This window comes from Vulpes vulpes, chromosome 5, assembly GCF_048418805.1.
Source record: "Vulpes vulpes isolate BD-2025 chromosome 5, VulVul3, whole genome shotgun sequence".
In the NCBI taxonomy this organism is placed as follows: Eukaryota; Metazoa; Chordata; class Mammalia; order Carnivora; family Canidae; genus Vulpes; species Vulpes vulpes.
In genome coordinates this window covers 108052264-108071641 of record NC_132784.1, presented here as the reverse complement: position 1 = coordinate 108071641, position 19378 = coordinate 108052264, and the positions used below count along the sequence as shown (strand labels likewise).

Sequence of the window (19378 nt, the reverse complement as noted above, 5' to 3'; positions counted from 1 at the left end):
AGGAGGAGGCCCGTAGAGACGTGTTTCCAAGGAAAGTGTCTCTAAAGTGGTCCCCTCCTTTCCCCAGGCTGCCACTCACTGGCCGGCTCAGGGCGGGCTCCCGTCTGTAACTCCAGCGCCCACTAATTTGCCCTGGCAAATAGCATCGTGGACGTAATGACATTCTGAGTCCCTATGATGTGCCAAGATTATATACATTATCTGAAACCTCAAAACCTTGCTGTTTATGTGTTGCCATGTAATGCTTTTGAAGAGGAGGAAAGTGAGGGGTCGTGAGCATAAGCTATTCGTCCTAGACCACAGCAGGAAGGGAACAGGGAATTGTTCAGCTGAACTTGAGCCAACCCCCCTGTCACTATCTTGTGCACCTGCCCCCCAGCAGGGCCCTCAGTGAGGGTCTCTGTGGCCTTTAACCAGGTATTTGAGGAATAAAAGAGCTAAGAGAGGAAATGTTCCCCATCTTTAGGAAGTTCTCCAAATCCTGCAAATCATCCAGAACAGTGTAGGCAATTTGGTTTTCTAAGAAGAACAAAAACACAAAATGCCAGGGTTGTGGAGGACGTTCCGAGGTCACGTAATCACTGCTTTCCCCACAGTTGGATGTACCCTGCGCAGATTCTTTTAGACTTCCAGAGAGGCAGATTCCATTTTTTTTTCTTTAGCAATCTTTATTTGCAGGCTAACCTAACCTAATCTAAATACACGAGGCCTCTTTTTCATTCTTTTTCTCTTGTCCTGCGTTTATGAAAGATGGAAAAAAACACTGGTCATCATTTTCTCAAGATCACTTCTAGATAGTTTTTGTTTTGTTTTGTTTTGTTTTTAGCTTTTTCCTTTGCCCTTTCTCATAGCTTTTGTTTTTCTTTACTTTTGCCTACCTTTGTAACTCGTATGAACACTCTAGGATAGACGTGAACTTTGGGATCTAACCAGCCCTGATATTTTACACTGTTAGCGTCTTCTCAGATGAAGACACCACCATAAACATGGGAGGAATTCTAACCTGGATTGTTTTGTTGAAAGATGGCTAAACATCCTGAGTCCGTTCGGTTGGTTAGACCCAACTCTTGAACAAATATTTGAACTCACTTGTCATGTTTTTTCTGTACACTTTTCCTTCAAAGACGTGGCAAAAATAGGGTGGGGCCTGGAAGTGTTTTAAGTTCTCAGAGGAAGGTGCTCAGAATTCATGTGTCCTTCAGGTTCTAGGCCGTCTGAACACAGGTTTTGAGTAGGAGGGTGTCGGGTCTAGAGAAGAGAACTGGACGGGTATCCCTGAAATGCCAGGAAACCGGGGGACAGGAAGCACAATTCCTCTCTGCCAAAGCGGTTTTCTTTTCTGGAAGATGGCTGGCAATGCCCGTGGGCTGTCTAGTACTATGAGAGAACAATCACTTAGGTCGCAGCCTGAGTGTTCTTGGCTTCCATGGAGGCTAAGGTGTTGAGAAGTTCAGAAAAAGGCACACAGGCTTGTGTTTGCTCTTTTCAGAGACTGGTTGGAGGGAGGGGAAGGGGGAGGAAGTGTGAGGAGTGGTTATGCTGGAGGGAGAGGGGACGGGGATGCTTCAAAGGCATCTTTTTCCTGCTATGTTATTACTAATAGTATGGTATTTGAGGATCTGCAATGGTTTTGCAAAAAGGCATTCAGTGTCAGTGAAGCGCTGACCCTTCTGTGATCATTATGGATCTTGTTTTTGCACCAGTGGGGCCTATTTCCTCGGGCACCCTGAGCATTTCACCTCCACAGCATTCCTAACAGCAGCTATTCTGATTACAGAAGGGCCAACAACCAGCAAAAGTGTGAGTGTTTTTCCAGACCTAGAATCTTGCAAGCCAAGACAGAAAGTCTTAACAATTGCATCATTCCCAAAGCTACCTCAACTGAGGAAATACATTCTCTTAAGACAAATACCGTATGATTCCACTCATCTGTGGAATCTACAAGACAAATGAATAAACAAAAAGCAGAATCAGGGGATCCCTGGGTGGCTCAGCGGTTGTGACCCTGGAGTCCTGGGATTGAGTCCTACATTGGGCTCCCTGCATGCAGCCTGCTTCGCCCCTCTGCCTGTGTCTCTGCCTCTCTCTCTGTGTCTCTTATGAATAAGTAAGTAAGTAAGTAAGTAAGTAAGTAAATAAATAAATAAAAATCTTAAAAAAAGAAAAAAGCAGAATCAGACCTATAAATACACAGAACAAAGTGATGATGCTGCAGGAGAGGAGGAGAAGGAGGAGAAGAGGGAGCCTGGGCAAAATGGGTGAGGATGAGTGGGAGGTGCAGGTTTCCAGTTACCAAGTAAATCAGGGCAATAAAAGCATAGGGAATAAAGCATAGGGAATAAAGTCAATGATACTGTAATAGTGTTGTATGGTGACAGATGGGAGCTACACTGGCGCTGAGCACAGCACTGAGAAGTTAAATCACTATGTTGTACACCTGAATGTAACATTGCCAACGAAACTCAAGAAAAAAAAAGAAAGAAGAAAGAAAGAAAGAAAGAAAGAAAGAGAGAAAGAAAGAAAGAAAAGAAATACATTCTCTTGCTCCTGTGGGGTTCAAGATTAGGCCGGGAAGATATTTCATATTAACCGATGCCATACTTCCTGCTTCCCAAACCCGGGACTGGCTCTGGGAAACCCGCACACCAGGGAGGCTAGGCTGCCCACCCTTTACCTGATGATCAGGGAGCCCTGGTTAAGAATTACCTTGAACTCAAGGTCACAGGCTCTCTAAAGCTGCACCGTCCAACAGAACTAGGGAAGCTGCATGCACACAGGAGCCTCAGATGTGATGGAAAGTGTTCCAGTAGCCACATCAAAAAAAAAAAAAAAAAAAAAAGTAAGATTAATGTAATTATGTATTTTATTTAATCCAGCCCAGCTACAATATTACTTCGACACGTGATCAATTAAGAACTAGAACGCGAGAGTGCAGCGCTCTATCCGTGCTGCGCCTCCGGCTCCCGCGCCGAGCCCCACTGCAGGCCGTCGGGCCGCGGAGGCCTCGCGCTCCTTTGCAGACAGTCCGCGCTCGGCCCCTCCGCCCCGGGCCCGAAGTACGGGGGCGGGCGGCCTGGACTGGGGAGACCCGCGCGCTCCGGCATTCAGGGAGGCCGGGGGCAGGGCAGGGCAGGGCCGGCAAGCTCCGGCTTCCCAGCGGCCCGCGGCTGTTTACTTGCGGAAGCCGCTGCCCCGCCCGGTGCGGAGGGACACGGACCCGGGAGCTCGGCCCGGCGCGGGGCGCGGCTGCCACGTGGCGGTCACCGCGCGCTCCCGCCCCGGCCACGCTGGCCGCGCTCGGGACCCGGCGGGGCGGGGCGCGGGTGGGAGCCGGCGCGGCAGCGCCACCCGCCGGCCTCGAGGCGTCACTGCAGGCGCAGCGCCGGCCCCGCCCCCCGCCGGCGCTCCAGGCCCACCCGCCCTGCCCAGCCCCCGCCGGCAGCGCCCCCGTCGGTCGCGCGGCGTCACCGCAGGTGCAGCGTCGGCCCCGCCCCCGGCCCCCGCCCCCGGCCCCCTCCCCCGCCCCCACCGGCCACGCGGCATCACTGCAGGCGCAGCGTCGGCCCCGCCCCTGCCCCGCCTCCGAGGCCCGCTCGGGCATCACTGCAGGCCCCGCCCCTGCCCCGCCTCCGCGGCTCCCTCGGGCATCACTGCAGGCGCAGCGTCGGCCCCGCCCCGGCCTCGCCCCCGCTGGCCGCTCGGGCATCACTGCAGACGCAGGCCCCGCCCCCGCCCCCTCCCCCGCCGGCCACGCGACATCATTGCAGGCGCAAGGTAGGCCCCGCCTCGGCCCCGCCTCCGCGGCCCGCTCGGGCATCATTGCAGGCGCACCCCGGCCCCGCCCCCGGCCCCGCCTCCGCGGCCCGCTCGGGCATCATTGCAGGCGCACCCCGGCCCCGCCCCCGGCCCGCCCCCGAGGCCCGCTCGGGCATCATTGCAGGCGCACCCCGGCCCCGCCCCCGGCCCGCCCCCGGCCCGCCCCCGAGGGCTGCTCGGAGTCACTGCGGGCGCAGGCCCCGCCCCCGCCCCGCCCCCGAGGCCCGCTCGGGCATCACTGCAGGCGCACCCCCGGCCCCCGCCCCGCCCCCACCTTGCCCCCGCCCCGCCCCCGGCCCGCCCCCGAGGCCCGCTCGGGCATCACTGCAGGCGCACCCCGGCCCCCGCCCCGCCCCCACCTTGCCCCCGCCCCGCCCCCGGCCCGCCTCCGGCCCGCCCCCGAGGCCCGCTCGGGCATCACTGCTGGCGCACCCCATCCCCGCCCCCGCCCCGCCCCCACCTTGCCCCCGCCCCCACCTTGCCCCCGCCCCGCCCCCGGCCCGCCCCCGGCCCGCCCCCGAGGCCCGCTCGGGCATCACTGCTGGCGCACCCCATCCCCGCCCCCGCCCCGCCCCCACCTTGCCTCCGCCCCGTCCCCGCCCCGCCCCCGAGGCCCGCTCGGGCATCATTGCAGGCGCACCCCGCCCCGCCCCCGCCCCCGCCCCGCCCCCGCCCCGCCCCCGCCCCCGCCCCGGGTGCCCGCCGCGGACGCCCTCCCGCGTCCCCCCAGCCTCTCGGGATGCGGGGCTGGGGCTCGGCTTGCAGGGAATTGGAAACGAGCCCCTGGAGCCTCGCGTCTCCTCTGCCGGGGCCCGGGCGGCAGGTCCCGGTGGCACCGGGGTCGCCGAGGGCGGCTTTTTTGTCTTTTTCCTGATGTTTGTTGTAGGTCCAGGATTTTCTCTTCCGGGTCACCTCTAACGCCCTCGAAGGACGCCCATCATTTGCATTTCAGGAGGAGTCAATTGTTAATCCTGCCCGAAGTAACGTTTTCGGAAATGGCTTTTCCATTTTGGAGCTTCTGTTCCGAGAAGGGGAGGGTTTATTTAAAAAAAAAAAAAAAAAAAAGCAGGCGCGAACAAAAGGCCCCAGCGAGGATCGAACTCGCGACCCCTGGTTTACAAGACCAGTGCTCTAACCACTGAGCTATGGAGCCCGCTCGTTACCTGGGCTGCTCCCGTTCAGGGACTTTGGAAGCAATATTGCGTTAGCTGGCAGCCTGTGCAAACCGCTGACCTCATGCATCCATTATCAGTGATGATCGGAAAGACTATGAATTGCTAGAGAAAAGTGCCTACAGTATGACAAGCATTAAAAAAAAAAAAATCCCAATGTCAAAGTCCTATGTCTAGGATTACAAAACACTAAGTTATGCCACTGACAAGGGCTGGCAGGGAACACGCAAAAATTGAATTGTGTTCCGGTCCTACTCTGGGTGGTTCTTTTACGTGTGAAAAAAGCCTGGGAGCCGTTGTTTATATGACACATTGTATCAAGTTTAGTACTTCCAGGGAAGTTATGGGGACTGTCTTTGCTTCTCATAAATTAGATAAGCTAATGATTATGGATGAATTAATGGGTTTAACAGTATTTATGGAGTTCTGGCACACCCCTGGAGTTTGGAGATAGGGTGGATGACTAAAGCTGCGTCCCTGCTCTTTCTTTAATGACTGGGATCATAAAACTATGCCTCATTCTTTTTTGCTTATTAAAGAACTGTTTGCCCAAAGAATGAAGTTATGGTTACAGCATCACCCATTCCTGCAGGAAGGAGAGAATGGAGGCCGTGCGGCCCAGTGCTCTGCGGGCCTCTCTCCTACAAGTGTCTGCTCACCTGCACTTGTTCAACAAAACCCTTCCTGACCTTCTGTTTGAAACTGCACCATGGTCCTTATCCTGTCCCTTTTACCCCGTACTACTTTCCCATTAGGTAATGTGCTTTATTGAGGCCTAAGGGTTTTGTTTTATAACCAGAATAGTGTGTAGCACATAGTAGGTGCTCAATAAATGCTGAATGACTGACATCTATGTTAATTTTGTAAGCTAGGAGAAATCAGGAAAGTGCTTGGGGAGAAGGCTTCTCATCTCAATTCCACTTGCACCGCCTCTGCATCCAAGCTGGAATTTGGCTAACACTCTTTGCATTGCCACACGGTTCTGGAGGCTACGAGTCCGATTCAAGATGTGGGTGTGGGCAGGGTAGTTTCCTTTGGAGGGCTCTGAGGGAAGGACCCATCTCAGCCTTTCTTCTTGGCACTTATAGACGGCTGGCTTCTCTCTGTGTTTCTTAACATTCTCTCCCCTCCGTGCGTGTCAGTTCTGTGTTCAAATTCCCCCACTTTAGGGGGAATCCCTGGGTGGCTCAGCGGTTTTGTGCCTGCCTTTGGCCCAGGGCGCAATACTGGAGTCCTGGGATCGAGTCCCGCGTCGGGCTCCTGGCATGGAGCCTGCTTCTCCCTCTCCTCTGCCCTGTGTCTCTGCCCCTCTCTCTATCATAAATAAAAATAAATTAAAAAATATTCCCCCACTTTGTAAGGACAACAGTCAGATTAGATTATGGCCCCCATCGCTTTAACTTGATCACCTCTGTGAAGACTCTGTCTTCGCATTGGTCACATCCTGAGGCACTGGGGTTAGGGCTGTCACTTGAGAATTTTGAAGGGACCCAATTAATCAGTAACAAATGCAGGCAGGCATTCAGTTAAGGAAGGAGCAAAGCCGCCTTCATTCCCTGACTGCCTCTGTTAGCAGAACTCACCAGCAACCTTCACTTGCCTCCCCCTCTCTTTCCCCAGACAAATGATAAATCCCCAGCAGCCCCCCACCAGAAGGAGGGATGTGATAGAAAAATGGAACCTCTCCTTCTCTCATCTCTAACTTGTGAACTGTAGGATAAAGCCTACAAAGATGAAAGGACAAGGTGAAGAAAAGCTAGGCAGGGTGGACATCCATAAAGACTTCAGTCTGCTTTTGTGTAGCACGGCCTTAGAAGAAAAAGTCTGGGAGGGCTTTACATTGAATCCTAGGACCGCTGCTTCTTCTCCCTATCCCCTGCTCCCTCCTGTCGGGGTTTATCGACCACTTAACCATGCATCCACCACCTTCGAAATGGAGGTGATCATTTTGGTTCTATCTCACAGCAGTCCGGGAAATTCAACACAATAATAAACTTGAGAGTGCTGGGAAATTGTGAAGTGCCAGAAGCAAACATGATAGGAAGGGGAGGCATCCTAGGGTCCGGTTTAGGTGGAGGGAGAGGATGAGATGGAAACAGAAGTCTCAGCAGCATCCCTTTGCTGTTCTATTTCTTTTTGCTTGAAGGTGACAGTTTCCTTTGCTCACCCCGGCCCTCATTTTCTCCACAGGAGTCTGCTGTAGCCCTGGGGCTGGAGGAAGCAGGACAGACAGCAACCCCCCCCCCACCCCCCCCCCACCCCCCCCCACCCCCCCACCCCCCCCCCCCCCGGCTTGGGGCAGGGGCTCCCACCCTCTCTCACTCTCTCCTTGGACTCACTGTCCTGTGTCTTCTCCTCCTGGAAGCAGGCCATGTTCTGTCTCCAAAGTCAAACTCAATGTCAGAGGGTGTGAGGGTGCAAGGGCCAGGAAGGACTTCCAAGCTCATCTAGCCGGGCTTCATTTTGAAGACAGGGAAGCATTGGCCCAGCAGTGGAAGGGGCTTGCCACATGGTGCAGTGCAATGGTCACAGAAGGCACATCGCAGTTGGGTTGGGACTTTCCATGGTTTTTGTTTCCTACTCAAAGGTTGGCCAAAGAAAGTTAAAAAACAAAACAAAACAAACGAAGCACAAACACACGTATAATCTAGCCAGCCAACCCACCACCCAAAACAGAGGGCAAAGGGGCTTTCTAAATTCATCCAAGAAAACAATAGGCTCTTTAGTGCAGAACCTGGAGATGGGGGTGAGGTGGTGGTGGTGGTGGTGGGTCAGGACGGAGAAGAAGGGAAGGAGGTAGAGGGTCCTTCCTCTGTCTGGTCCCTCCCTACACCCACCCACAACCCAGCTAGAGGTGGAGGGTAGAGGATAGGACCCCTGTGGCCAGCAGAAACCCAGAGGGAAGGAGGACCAGAGCTAAAGAAGGAGAGGGGGCAGGAAGCAAAATGTTCTTCTTGTTGCTTTATAAACCCAACACAGGGATCCCTGGGTGGCGCAGTGGTTTGGCGCCTGCCTTTGGCCCAGGGCACGATCCTGGAGACCTGGGATCGAGTCCCACGTCGGTGCATGGAGCCTGCTTCTCTCTCTCTCTCTCTCTGCCTCTCTCTCTCTCTCTCTCTCTGACTATCATTAAAAAAAAAAAAACAAAAAAAACCCAAAATACCCAACACAGATTTACATGAAGCCGGCCACCTGGTCCAGTGTCTGAACTCTTCCACCCCACTCCCCACCAAGCCCCTTTCTCACTGTTGGATTGGGGAGGCCAGAAGCAACTCAGGGCACAGACAGGGGGGCTTTAGAACTTGGGGTGCTGGGGTCAGGGACTCTGGTTCCAGCTGACCCTCTCCTCCCAATTGCCAGGCAGGAGGGGCTGTAGCATCCTCTAGAATAACTCAGGGCATAACCCTTCTCACCATCCCAGATGGGAAAGTCTTAGGGTAGACAGCTCAGAAAGTGGGTGGGCAGCTCAATGGTGAATGCCAGACTTAGGTGGGCCTAATGGAATGCACTCACTTATTAAAATCATTGTACCCAAATTCATCTCCTGGATATTGATCCTATCCCACACCAAATAGCCCTCTCTTGGGTAGGTTTTTAGTAAGATTGCTGGGTTTTTGGGTGGAATCCATGAAAGGACTACAATTTTGTATCCGGAGATAATGTGCACCAGTCGTGCAGGGATGGCATTGGGTGGGAGTGCTCAGCCACTTGGCAGTTGGACAGGGGCGACCGGTGGTGTTTAGGTTGTTCTGAAAGGGAGGAGTCGGGAGGGGTGAAGACTGAAGAGAAGGATGGAGAAAATGCACCCCCAGCCCCACCACCTTGATATCTGGCTTGCAGAACCAATTTACTAGCTCAAAGTCCTGTTTGGTGGGCTCCCCCAGCCTTGCGTGTCCTCACTTCCAGATCCAAAGCAGGAAGCCGGCGGGCAGGGGAAAGATCTCGGGCCTTTGAGGTCTAGTAGACCTGAGTTTGAATCTGGGGACCTGTGGAAACACCTGGTCACTGCAGGGGGTGACCGGCCACCCCTGGATGGACCTGGTTGCCAGCCTAGCTCTGCGCCCTGCTGGAGGCACCAGGGTTTCGGTGCTTCCAAGGCTCCAGGTCTTCACCGGTGCGGCGGAGCCAACAGGTGGATGCGGCTGCGAGGGAGGCGGTCAGCCCGGTGGACTGGCCTCCCTGCCAGGTGCTGCCCACCTGGACGTGCGCGGCCCGGTCTGCTTTCCCGCCTTCCCTCCGGATGCAGCAGCGGGGCTGTCCCTGGCCCCAGACCAAGCCATCCCTCCACATTCTGTCCTCATCGGGATCCCGGCCATCCCCTCTCTGCCCTTCATCCTGGGGACATCCAGCCTCTTTCTGTCCCCTGGACCCTTCCCATCAGGTTTTAGCACACTCTAGTATCTCCCACAGAAAGCATCACATGAAAGAGAAGGGAATACGAGGCCTCCACTCCAGTGAGTTGCCTGCCCTGGTTCCCTCCCTCAGCTGCCACTCACTCAGCTGGGCCTCTGCTCCCCACCCACCCTGGCTCTACGTGGGTAAAACCTTGGTGAATTGGCTGCACTTGACCCCACTGACCACTTTCTCCTCCTTGAAGACTGTCTTCTGTGTCCCTTATGGCCCACTTCCCAGGAAGCTGCTTCTCAGCCCTCCTCTCCCTGGGGCAGGGGTAGGTGTGCAGGCAGGGGCCAACCTGCCTGCCTTGAGCTGTGCTGCTTCTCCTGCCAGTTTGTGAGCCAAGGCAGATGTGGTCTCTGCCCTTGCAGAGCCCCAGGGGGCCAGAGGGGGGAAGCCACTGTCATTTGGAGAACTGTTGGTATCATGGGGTCCATGGCTGGCTGGGAAACAGGAACAGTGGATATAGACAGCCCGGTCTCCTCACATGTAAAACCAAATGATGATGATGACGATGATGATGATGATGATGATGATGATGATGATGATGATGGTAAAATGTGAACAACAATAATGTGAACAACAATAGCCTCTCATGGGGGTACTTGAGAAGAATAAATGAAGTGATGTGTGTACACTTGATCTTAGCCAAAAGGCCGAGAAGCGATTGTGATGTGTGTAAATGCTTTACCCAGGACCTGGCATCCGGGGAGTGCTTCACGATGCACACTGCTTGTACTCCTAGTTGTACCTGGAAGTACTGTGTGAAGCCCCCCTGTCATAAGAGGGTCTCTCACAGAAGGCTGGGTGGCAGTAGGCAGAGGAGGGGATACAGAGCATGGGGCTCACGGGGCCCAAGAGCCCCTTCTCTGCAGCCAAAGCTCCTCTGAGGCACCCGCTGAGTGAGACGTTATCACTCTCCTTTGGGAGCTGACACAGGAGTGGGTGAGTCATGTCCAGAAAGGGGAGCTTCTCTCACCTCTTGAAAGACCATGGATTAGAATGAACGTTATTAAGGTCAGACAGGGCAAGGGCTCAACGAAGCCAGGAAGAGGATCGTCTTTCAGATGACGCAGCTGTCTTTCCCCTGCTCCCTGCACTCCTTTGGAGGAGTTTCCGGCCCCTGGCCAGTGGGGTGGGGGGGCCCTACTTGCCTACTTCCAGAATGGTACTAGAAATGGTTAATTCTGGGGCCAGATGGCAGTTGAGACCCTGAGGGCCTCTCAGAAAACTGTTCAAAGCTTTTGGGGCAGTCTTATGAGACCAAGAAGCTCTCTTATGTCCCATGATCCTGGTGGGAAGGGGGAGAAAAAGCCATCCAGCCTAAGGGGAGTTGGTCCTGAAGGCAGAAACACAGACCAGGAGAGTCTTAGAGTCCATCCAGCCCCATGGGTCTCAATTCTGGCTGCACATTGGTTATCTTGGGGCTTGAGAAATGTCATTGCCCAAGCCCCGGAAATTCTGGCTTATTGGTTTGGGGTGAGGCCTAGGCATTCCTCTTTGAAATGTCCCCACATTATAAAGGAAGGGAGAAGAAATGTTGGGAAATATCAGGAAGGGAGACAGAACATAAAGACTCCTAACTCGGGGAAACGAACTAGGGGTGGTGGAAGAGGGGAGGAGGGCGGGTGTTGGAGGGGAATGGGTGACGGGCACTGAGGTGGACACTTGACGGGATGAGCACTGGGTGTTTTTCTGTATGTTGGTAAATTGAACACCAATAAAAATTAATTTAAAAAAAAAAGAAAAAAAAAAGAAATGTCCCCACGTGATTTCCATGTGCAGCCACGGCTGAGAGCCTGATCTAACCAGTCCTTTTTATCTTGTAGATGAAGATAAAGGGATTTTGAGAGCTTAAGAAATTGACCCCAAATGAGGACTGTACAGTCAGTTATTGGCTCCAGGGTCTGAACTCAGACCAGGGCTCTCACCATTATCCTATAGCAACATCTCCTCAGCATTAACACTTAGGGTTGGTGTTCTTACAGAGAATAGCCATGATGTTTATGTCTTTAAAGATAAATCTGGACGTAGTATCTGAACAGTGTGAGCATACTTTACAAGGACCGTTGAGAACTAAGACTGTTCTGGAAACATCTGTGATCTAGGGTCCAAGATCTGAAGACGGTGATTAGCTCAGGTTGTGGAGTGACCAAAGGTTGGTTTTAAATGGTAACTCTTCCACTATGAGCTGTGTGACCTTGGACACGTTATTTAACCTCTCTGAGCTTCTGTTTTTTTTTTTTTTTTTAAATCTAACATGAATATTTCCTTAGAGAGTCAACACAGCTTGGTTTCTTGAATGCAAAGAATTAAATAGAATATTGTCATCAGGCTCTTAACATACAGTTTGTGCCTTTTAAGTGGGAGCAGTCATAGGAGTTGTTATTAGTATTATTTTTATAATACGGTGTATTTGCCTTCTAGAATAGCAGTTCTCAAGCAGGGAGATTTTGTACCCCCGGGGAGCATTTGGCCATGTTGAGAGATATTTTGGTTGACATAATGGGTGGGGAGAGAGATGCAACTGGCGTCTAGTGGGTGTTGGTCAGAGATGCTACTAAACATTTACAGCATGCAGGACAGGTTCCCCTCCCTCCTTGGCCACCCCGAAAGAGTTATCCCACCTTAGTGGTACCAAGGATTAAAAACAACCCTGTTCAAGGTATCTGAAAAGACTTGGGATTTAAAAATTTTTTTTTAATTGGAGTTCAATTTGCCAGCATATAGCATAACACCGAGTGCTCATCCCTTCAAGTGCCCCCCTCAGTGCCCGTCACCCAGTCACCGCAACCCCCACCCACCTCCCCTTCCACTACCCCTTGTTCATTTCCCAGAGTTAGGTGTCTCTCATGTTTTACGACTTGGGGTTTTGAAGGCCAGAGCTGTTGGGTGGTATTAGGATGACAATTTTTGGTTCTTGCGCTGATGATGAAGCAGGGGGAACGGTGAGTCTAGGGGACAGTGAGCAGCTCCATCTCTGCTTTCATCCTCCACGGGGAGGGGGGGGGAGATAGATTTTCTACCTCCTGGCGTATGGGTTCCTGCGGCAACCTGCAGGCAGTAGTAACACTGGTGTTTATACCCCCTGAGAGGTGCTGTGAGGATAATCCCCAAACCTAGAGCTTGGGGACGCTGGTATGAACGGCGTCAGTAGCGCCAAGACGATTGCATCAGGTCCCACGGGAGGGCTGTCTTGCCCCATGGTTGTGCTCTGGGCACCTGGGCCTTGCATTGGGTCTCCTGTCTCATGAGCTCATCATTTATAAATGACAAGCCACCCAAATTGGAAAGTATGACACCAAGCTGGCAAGTGGGAGCCTTACTCAGCTTTCTCGCCGGAGCCTTGTGTCTTAACTTATTTATCTTCAAAATAAGATAAGTGCAACCCTGCCAGGCTAGCTGTGTTCTGCGAGGAGAGGAGAAGGCCTGTAAAAAGGCTCCCGAGTGGCCCCGAGCGGTCAAGGTTACCGCGGGGAGGGACGTGGGCTGCAGGGGGCGCGCGCGGGCACTAGGTGGCGCTACGTCCTCGCGGCGGAGGGCAGCCCTGCCCGGGACCCAAGGCCCCCGGGGCTGCAAGACACCCCGGAGTGAAAAATAGAGTACCAGGCAAGACTTAGTTCTTAAAATAAGTCAGCAGCCCAGTGAAGCAAATACTGCCATGGCAGGTACATTTTCTTGCTTGAACTGATGGAAAAGGGCATGAACTGCCTACAGGCATCTGGCTACTGCTATCAAACAATAAAAAATAAAAAATAAATTAAAAAATAAAAAGATGCAATTAAATGAAACCATGCAGCAGGCCCGGCCTCTGAAGAGGAGCAGAACCAGCTGGGCTGGGCCATACATAGGTCTGGGATCTGGCTCCGGGGTTCCTCCCCGATGACTGTCGTGCAAATGTGCAGGTGCCACGTGGAGACCCTTCTCATGGCCTGGCTGGCTCTGCCCGGAGGAGGCCCCGGGCATCAGTGTCCGCAGGTGGGATGGGAGCAGGCTCGTTGCCCCTGTTGGAAGGTAAGCCAAGTGAGGATCGCAGGAGGGAGGCGGTGCATGGGAGCGAGGATGGGGAGGCACTGAGTGTTGTTGTGGTGTCGGGCCATCAAGCTGCTCAGGGGACCCAGTGCAGTCTAGTCTCCGCAGGGCTCTCCAACTCCCCTGTGGGTGGGGGTCGGACTCACTGGGTTGGACCAAGTTCACAATCTTCTTGACCTGTCCACCTTCTTGTCACCCTCCCCGTGGAGTCTCAGGGAGGCCGTGCTTTCTGAAGGGCCCCAGTGACAGGACGGAGAGGGTGGCTCTGGGCCCAATAGTCCTGCGTTCCAGCTCCGCCGCCACCACCAACTGGCCCTTTGACCTTGGATATGTCATTTCACTCAAGCCTTGGTGCTGTCATGTGTAAAGGGTGGATAAAATGGCCAGGAAGCTCACAAGAACCACTCCAAAGGAGCTCGCAGCAGTGGGAAACGGAGACGATTTGCAGATAAAGGGGCCAAACAGCCCCGAGTGGCATCGTGGGAGGAAGTGTGACACCCAGAGGAGGGGCCTCCAATGGACACGGGCAAATGCCGTTTTCAACACTTTAAGCTCTTTTTCATCTTTGCTTGTGGCTGCCTAGCCTTGGTTCCTACCCATGCTCAGTAAATTGTTGCAGTTCTTCTGTTTCTTGGCCTCTAATGATGGAACAGTAGCTGTTACTGTGGGAGAAGCGAGCCTAGAGCACGAGCACTTTAGGAATACTCATCCCCTCAGTTTAATGTGTGCAAGCACCTGTGAGGCAAGTATTCTCACACGCAGGGGACATGTGAGTCACTGTGGACAGCCCTCTGGCAGGTGGGCAAGAGGGCCTGGAGGCTGACTCAGGTCTGCCACGACTCAGCTGCCACATATGAGAAGCACAGGTTCTGCCTTTTTCCTCAGATTATAGAATGTCTCAAAGCTGCCCTGGAAAGAATATGCCATGAGCTCCTGTTTGATCATGAACAATACTTCAAAGGACATACAGACGCACACCCGCCCTCCTTCACGTAGGTGCAGAGCTTTGTTTCTATCCCCAGTTGCACACCTTCATTGTGTTATAAACACCCATGGACTCAACTGGGTGTCCTGCAGGGTGACTCTCCTCATGGCCAGCTAAGACATTTGCCAGCATGTGAGGGGGACGTGAGCCTGCTGGTCCAGGTCCAACCAAGGGAGCTCCTGTCTGCTCCTTTTTGATTTAGAACAGGCCAGACTCCTAACCCTGGGATACTAAACCAGGGCTGTCTGGGCCAGTGATGCTTCAGGGTTGAACACTCACCTTCCTGCAGTGACAAAGTGGTAGAGGATCTTAGCACCCTTCTGAGGTCAAAGCTTTGGGTTGGAAGTGGTTCTTCAGATAATCTTGACTTCTAATTGGTTAGTATCTCACTGTCACGCAAAGCTCATTTCAGGCCCCATTATTTTTATTTTTATTTTTATTTTTATTTTTATTTTTATTTTTATTTTTTTAATATAAATTTATTTTTTATTGGTGTTCAATTTGCCAACATATAGAATAACACCCAGTGTTCATCCCATCAAGTTCAGGCCCCTTTAGAGTCAAGAATCACCTTGTCTTTCACATTTTGTCTAAAAGTCGAGCCTCTTGGACCTGATATTTGAGCTTTGCCACCTTTGCCTGTGCCCTAACTGATAACACATTTGCCACCAAATGTGTCATCAGTTTCAAGGAGGGTGCCTTGGGAAAGGGAACTAACATTTATTGAGGGCACACTGTGTTTCAGGTACTTATTAGGTGCTTTATATGCATTTATTTATGTAATTGGCCTGATTTAGAGATGTCTTCAGCAATTAGCCCTAATTTAGAGATGTCTTTAAGGATGACCTTGTCTCTAATTAGGCAGCTTGCAAATGTACTTGGGTTTAAAGCACAGATCTGAGCTTTTTCCCAGTGCATTGAAGTGTATGCCTTAATCAACACATATTTAAGCATCTTTTCTGCAAGAAGTACTGTCCTGGGTAACCTTGAGCAATACAAGGACATGTAGGCCACGGTTCCTGCCCTTGGGGAATTACCACACAGTGTGGGAGGAAGATTTACACGGACAGGAGTTAATGAGTAATATCAAGTATCACAAATGCCCAGTAGGAACAGATGAAATGTTCACTTGAGGGAGAGACACCTGGGTGGTCAGTGGAGGTTCATGAAGAAGGTGGGCAATGAGTTAATTCTTGAAATAGGCATAAGATTTGGCTGGAGCCAGATTGGGCAGATTACAAATGGAGTTCACAGGATGTGCCCCAAAGACCCAGAGTCAAGTGGTCTCAGTGCTATTGATTCTTTTGGTGGAGAGATGGTTGACCCGAGCAAGGTGGGGACCCTTCTTCCCACAGTCTTGTTTAGAGCTTGGTTTCCACATCCCCAGAATGGCTCGGGCGGGGGGGCGGTTCCCTAGAGAGGGACAATCAACTGGATGACCTCAGTGACCCCAACTTGGTCTCCCAAATCCAGGAGGACTGGTAGGATTTTCAAGTCTCTCCCTCAAACCACAACACGGTCATGTTATTGCCTGCAACTCCCTGTCCCTGGGGGGACAGAGGATCTAGTCTATGGACGTCCGTGCTTTCTTTCTCCCAATTGTCCCTGTGGCCGTGAGCCTCTTATCCTTCAAATCCCCGGGCAGCAGAGTGAGAAGGACACAGATAAGCAGCCTTATCACTTACTTGCTGTTTCACCTTGGCCGAGTTGTATACACTGTAGTCTCCTCATCTGTAAAATCCAAATTAATACTAGTTTCTGCTTTTAAGGGTTACCCTGAAGTTTAAGTTGGATCACACGTAAAACCATTTTATACAATCCTGGTCACCTTAGCTCAGTTAGCTCTTGGCTGCTCTGATGAAATGTTTGTTGTTTGAAACAAGTCCTCACAAGATGGCCTCAGTATCTGAATTATTCTCTTCCCATTGACTTATTGAGAACTGGTTGACCATCTTTGCTTGTAGACTTTCCAATTTCTTTATTCAAATGACAAACCGAGAGCCTTACAACATCACTGGGTGTCCAGTGATGAACGATCCTTGTGAGTGTGCCCTTAGGTGCACACCATGGGCTGGGCTGGTGGGCTGTTCCCAGGTGCTCTACAGAGGGGTGGGGAGCAGAAGCTCTTTCCATGTGGTGGCCAGTGACTTCCAGGATGACCTCAGAGCTGGTGAACTGGTGGTTTCTGGGAGTCTTCACCTGCGGCTGCCTTCTCTCTGCCGTGGACTTACCTCTCCGTCTTCTCGGTGCCCAAACATCAGCCACCCACCCATACACCTTCTGTTTGTGAAGGTGCCCCAAGAGACCTAATAAGAACACAACAGCCCATTCCTGGGTGCGGCTTCCTCCTTTGGGCTGCGGTTTGGGAATGTTCTCTACGGACAAATCCTTCCTGCTTTGAGTGCCATATATCAGGGCTCAGCTCTGGCTACATGTTAGAACCACCTGGGACCTTTGAAAAGCTGCCGATGTGCTGGAGCCCACCCTGGACCACAGGATCAGTGTTGGGGTGGGGCCTGGGCATCCGTGTATATTTGACTTTTCCCAGGTGTTTCTAGCAGCATCAAGATTGAAACAAGTTCTTGTCAAAACTTTAGAGGAAAGAATCTCCTTAGACTTTGGCTTTCAGCAGGCAGTTTGTTGGTGATCGTTGGTGGGATTGTCTCAAAACGATTTCCCAGTTTTTTCCCTTAAACTTCCCCCTGAGGATTTGAAGTGTTTGGTTCAGAAGACCTTATTCTCAGATACAGCTTCTGGCATTTTGTTGCAAATGAACTTGCTTTTTATTTTTTGATGAGTTCTGAAAGCTCTGCAGAGATGTAAGAAGTACTTGCCTGTAAAATGGGACCAAAGTAAAATACGATTTCTCACCCATAAGATGGGAACATAACAAGAGAAAAAATGAATGGGGTTAATTAATGTGGAAATAAAAATTTATTAAGTACTTATGTGCCGTGTATTTTGCTTAGTGTGTGTGTGTGTTTATGTACACACACATATATACAAGATGAATAGGATTTGTTACTACATTGAAGGAAAAAAGTCCACCTGCAGGGAATTCACAAGCAGGCCAGTGGTAAACACTGCCGGCTTGGAGTTTGTGTGGCCTCTGCAGCCAGCCTGTCTGGTCTGGTTTTGATTTCTGGCTCTTAAACTTTTGAAAAGGCATCTGACCTTCATGTACCTTAATTTTTTCATCTGTAAAATGGGGACAAGACTCAGGGCTTGTCAACTGGGTTGTTGTGAGGATAAGGTATGTAACATATATAGACTATGTAGACTAATGCCTGGTAAAGAGGAAGCCCTAGGTGCAGGAGAGTAATTACCCTTGGGGGGTGACAACACGAGCCAGGACCACATCTCCCATTTTCAACGATATTCAAAGACTTGGAAATGGCAGCGCAACGATGAATGAGGCGGGCGCCCTGCATTTCAGATGTAGGGAGGTTGGTGGTATCTTTCTTTTTTCTTTCTTTCTTTCTTTCTTTCTTTCTTTCTTTCTTTCTTTCTTTCTTTCTTTCTTTCTTTCTTTCGATTTTATTTGTTTGTTCATGAGAGACACACAGAGAGAGGCAGAGACAAGGCAGAGGGAGGAGCAGGCTCCCTGCGGGGACCCTGGGATCACGACCTGAGTTGAAGGCAGACGTTCAACCACTGAGCCACCCAGGTGCCCCTTGGGGGTACATTTCTTTCACCATCCCTAGCCTACCTGTGATTTAGATGCTGTGAGAACCTCCTTGGGTATGTTTTTAACCTCTGTGAGTCTCGATGTTTTCATCTCTTAAATGGGAGACTCTCTTTCATCAAGCTGGCGTGAGGATAAGACCTCCACACGGGGCTCCTCCACCTAAGTGCTCAACAGACGGGTCTTTATTCTGCAGCGAGGAGCGTGTGCCTCCCTGGGGCCAGGCCCTGCCCTCCACGTGGGGGTGTTACTAAGTGTGGAGGAAGGCCGCTGGAGGCAGCTGGGGTGGGGGTGGAGGGTGGGGAGATGAGGCTTTTGACATTGAAACTGGGTAACATTAATCCTTATTTTCAAAGCTCTTTTCTCCAGTTCATCTACCGCTCCCCAGTTGATACGATTGTACTTTGCGTGTGACTTGGCGGGATTAAGTGTGCCACTGGATTCAGGGGACAGTGGTGAAGGTGAGCCGTCTGACATTCTCATCTGCACGACGGGATAAACTGTCCTTGAATCTAATCCACACTCTAAAGTGTAAAGCTATTAGGCAGGTCTCTAGGCAGAGCTTTATTGGACCGGAGTGTCTAGAGTGGCTCTCCATACCTGATAGATAGTCGGGAAAGACTGAGCGTGCATATTAATTCCCTTTTTCTGCAAAACGAAACCCACATTGGCACGGTCCCAGCTTCTTTTAGGACAACACAGGATCTATGGCTGATGTGCGGAAGCGATCGGGATCGCACAGTGCACTTTTCAGGCTCACCGATGGCCTTGGGGACCCCGTGCCCTCCTCCCAGGGCTGTTTGCTCTCCGGCTGAACTGCTCTAACTGGCTGTTTCTAACTCTGCCCTCTGAGGGCCCTGGGAGTCCTCAGCCTGCTTCCTCTATGGGGCTCTGCAAAGTTGAGAGGATGGCTGACGATCTCTCTGCAGCTACGAATGGGCTCAAAAATCTCTATAAAGAGTAAATTGGATGTAAAGCATAAAATCAGAGAAGATCCTAAACACCATGCTTAACCATTCGCCCCTCTCTTTTCTTTAGCTTTTGGCTCCAATTCCTTCCTGAGACATAAGCACTGGGGGACGTCAGCAGAGATGTGAGCAGTGTAGGCTGAGGCAGTGGGTACCACGTCTCGGAAAAAGTCAGTGTTGGAATGAACAGTCATTTTCTGCAGCAGTTTAGGGGAAGAAGGCCTCGTTTGGATTCTCTGTTTTTGGTGATGGCTTCTCTGAAGGGAAATGGTGGCCATTTATAGACTCCAGAGGAAGGGGGCATCTGTGCCCCAGATGTGACATT

General features: G+C 51.8%; 1 long non-coding RNA gene and 1 other non-coding gene across 2 annotated transcripts; one reads left to right on the top strand and one right to left on the bottom strand.

Moving 5' to 3' along the window:
- Positions 1–3696: 3696 nt before the first annotated feature.
- LOC140598938 (uncharacterized) lies at positions 3697–5835 on the top strand. The gene is made up of 2 exons (XR_012001461.1): positions 3697–3774; positions 4703–5835. It is a non-coding gene; the product is annotated as an uncharacterized lncRNA (long non-coding RNA).
- TRNAT-UGU (transfer RNA threonine (anticodon UGU)) lies at positions 4897–4969 on the bottom strand. Its single transcript has one exon. It is a non-coding gene; the product is annotated as a tRNA-Thr (tRNA).
- Positions 5836–19378: the final 13543 nt, after the last annotated feature.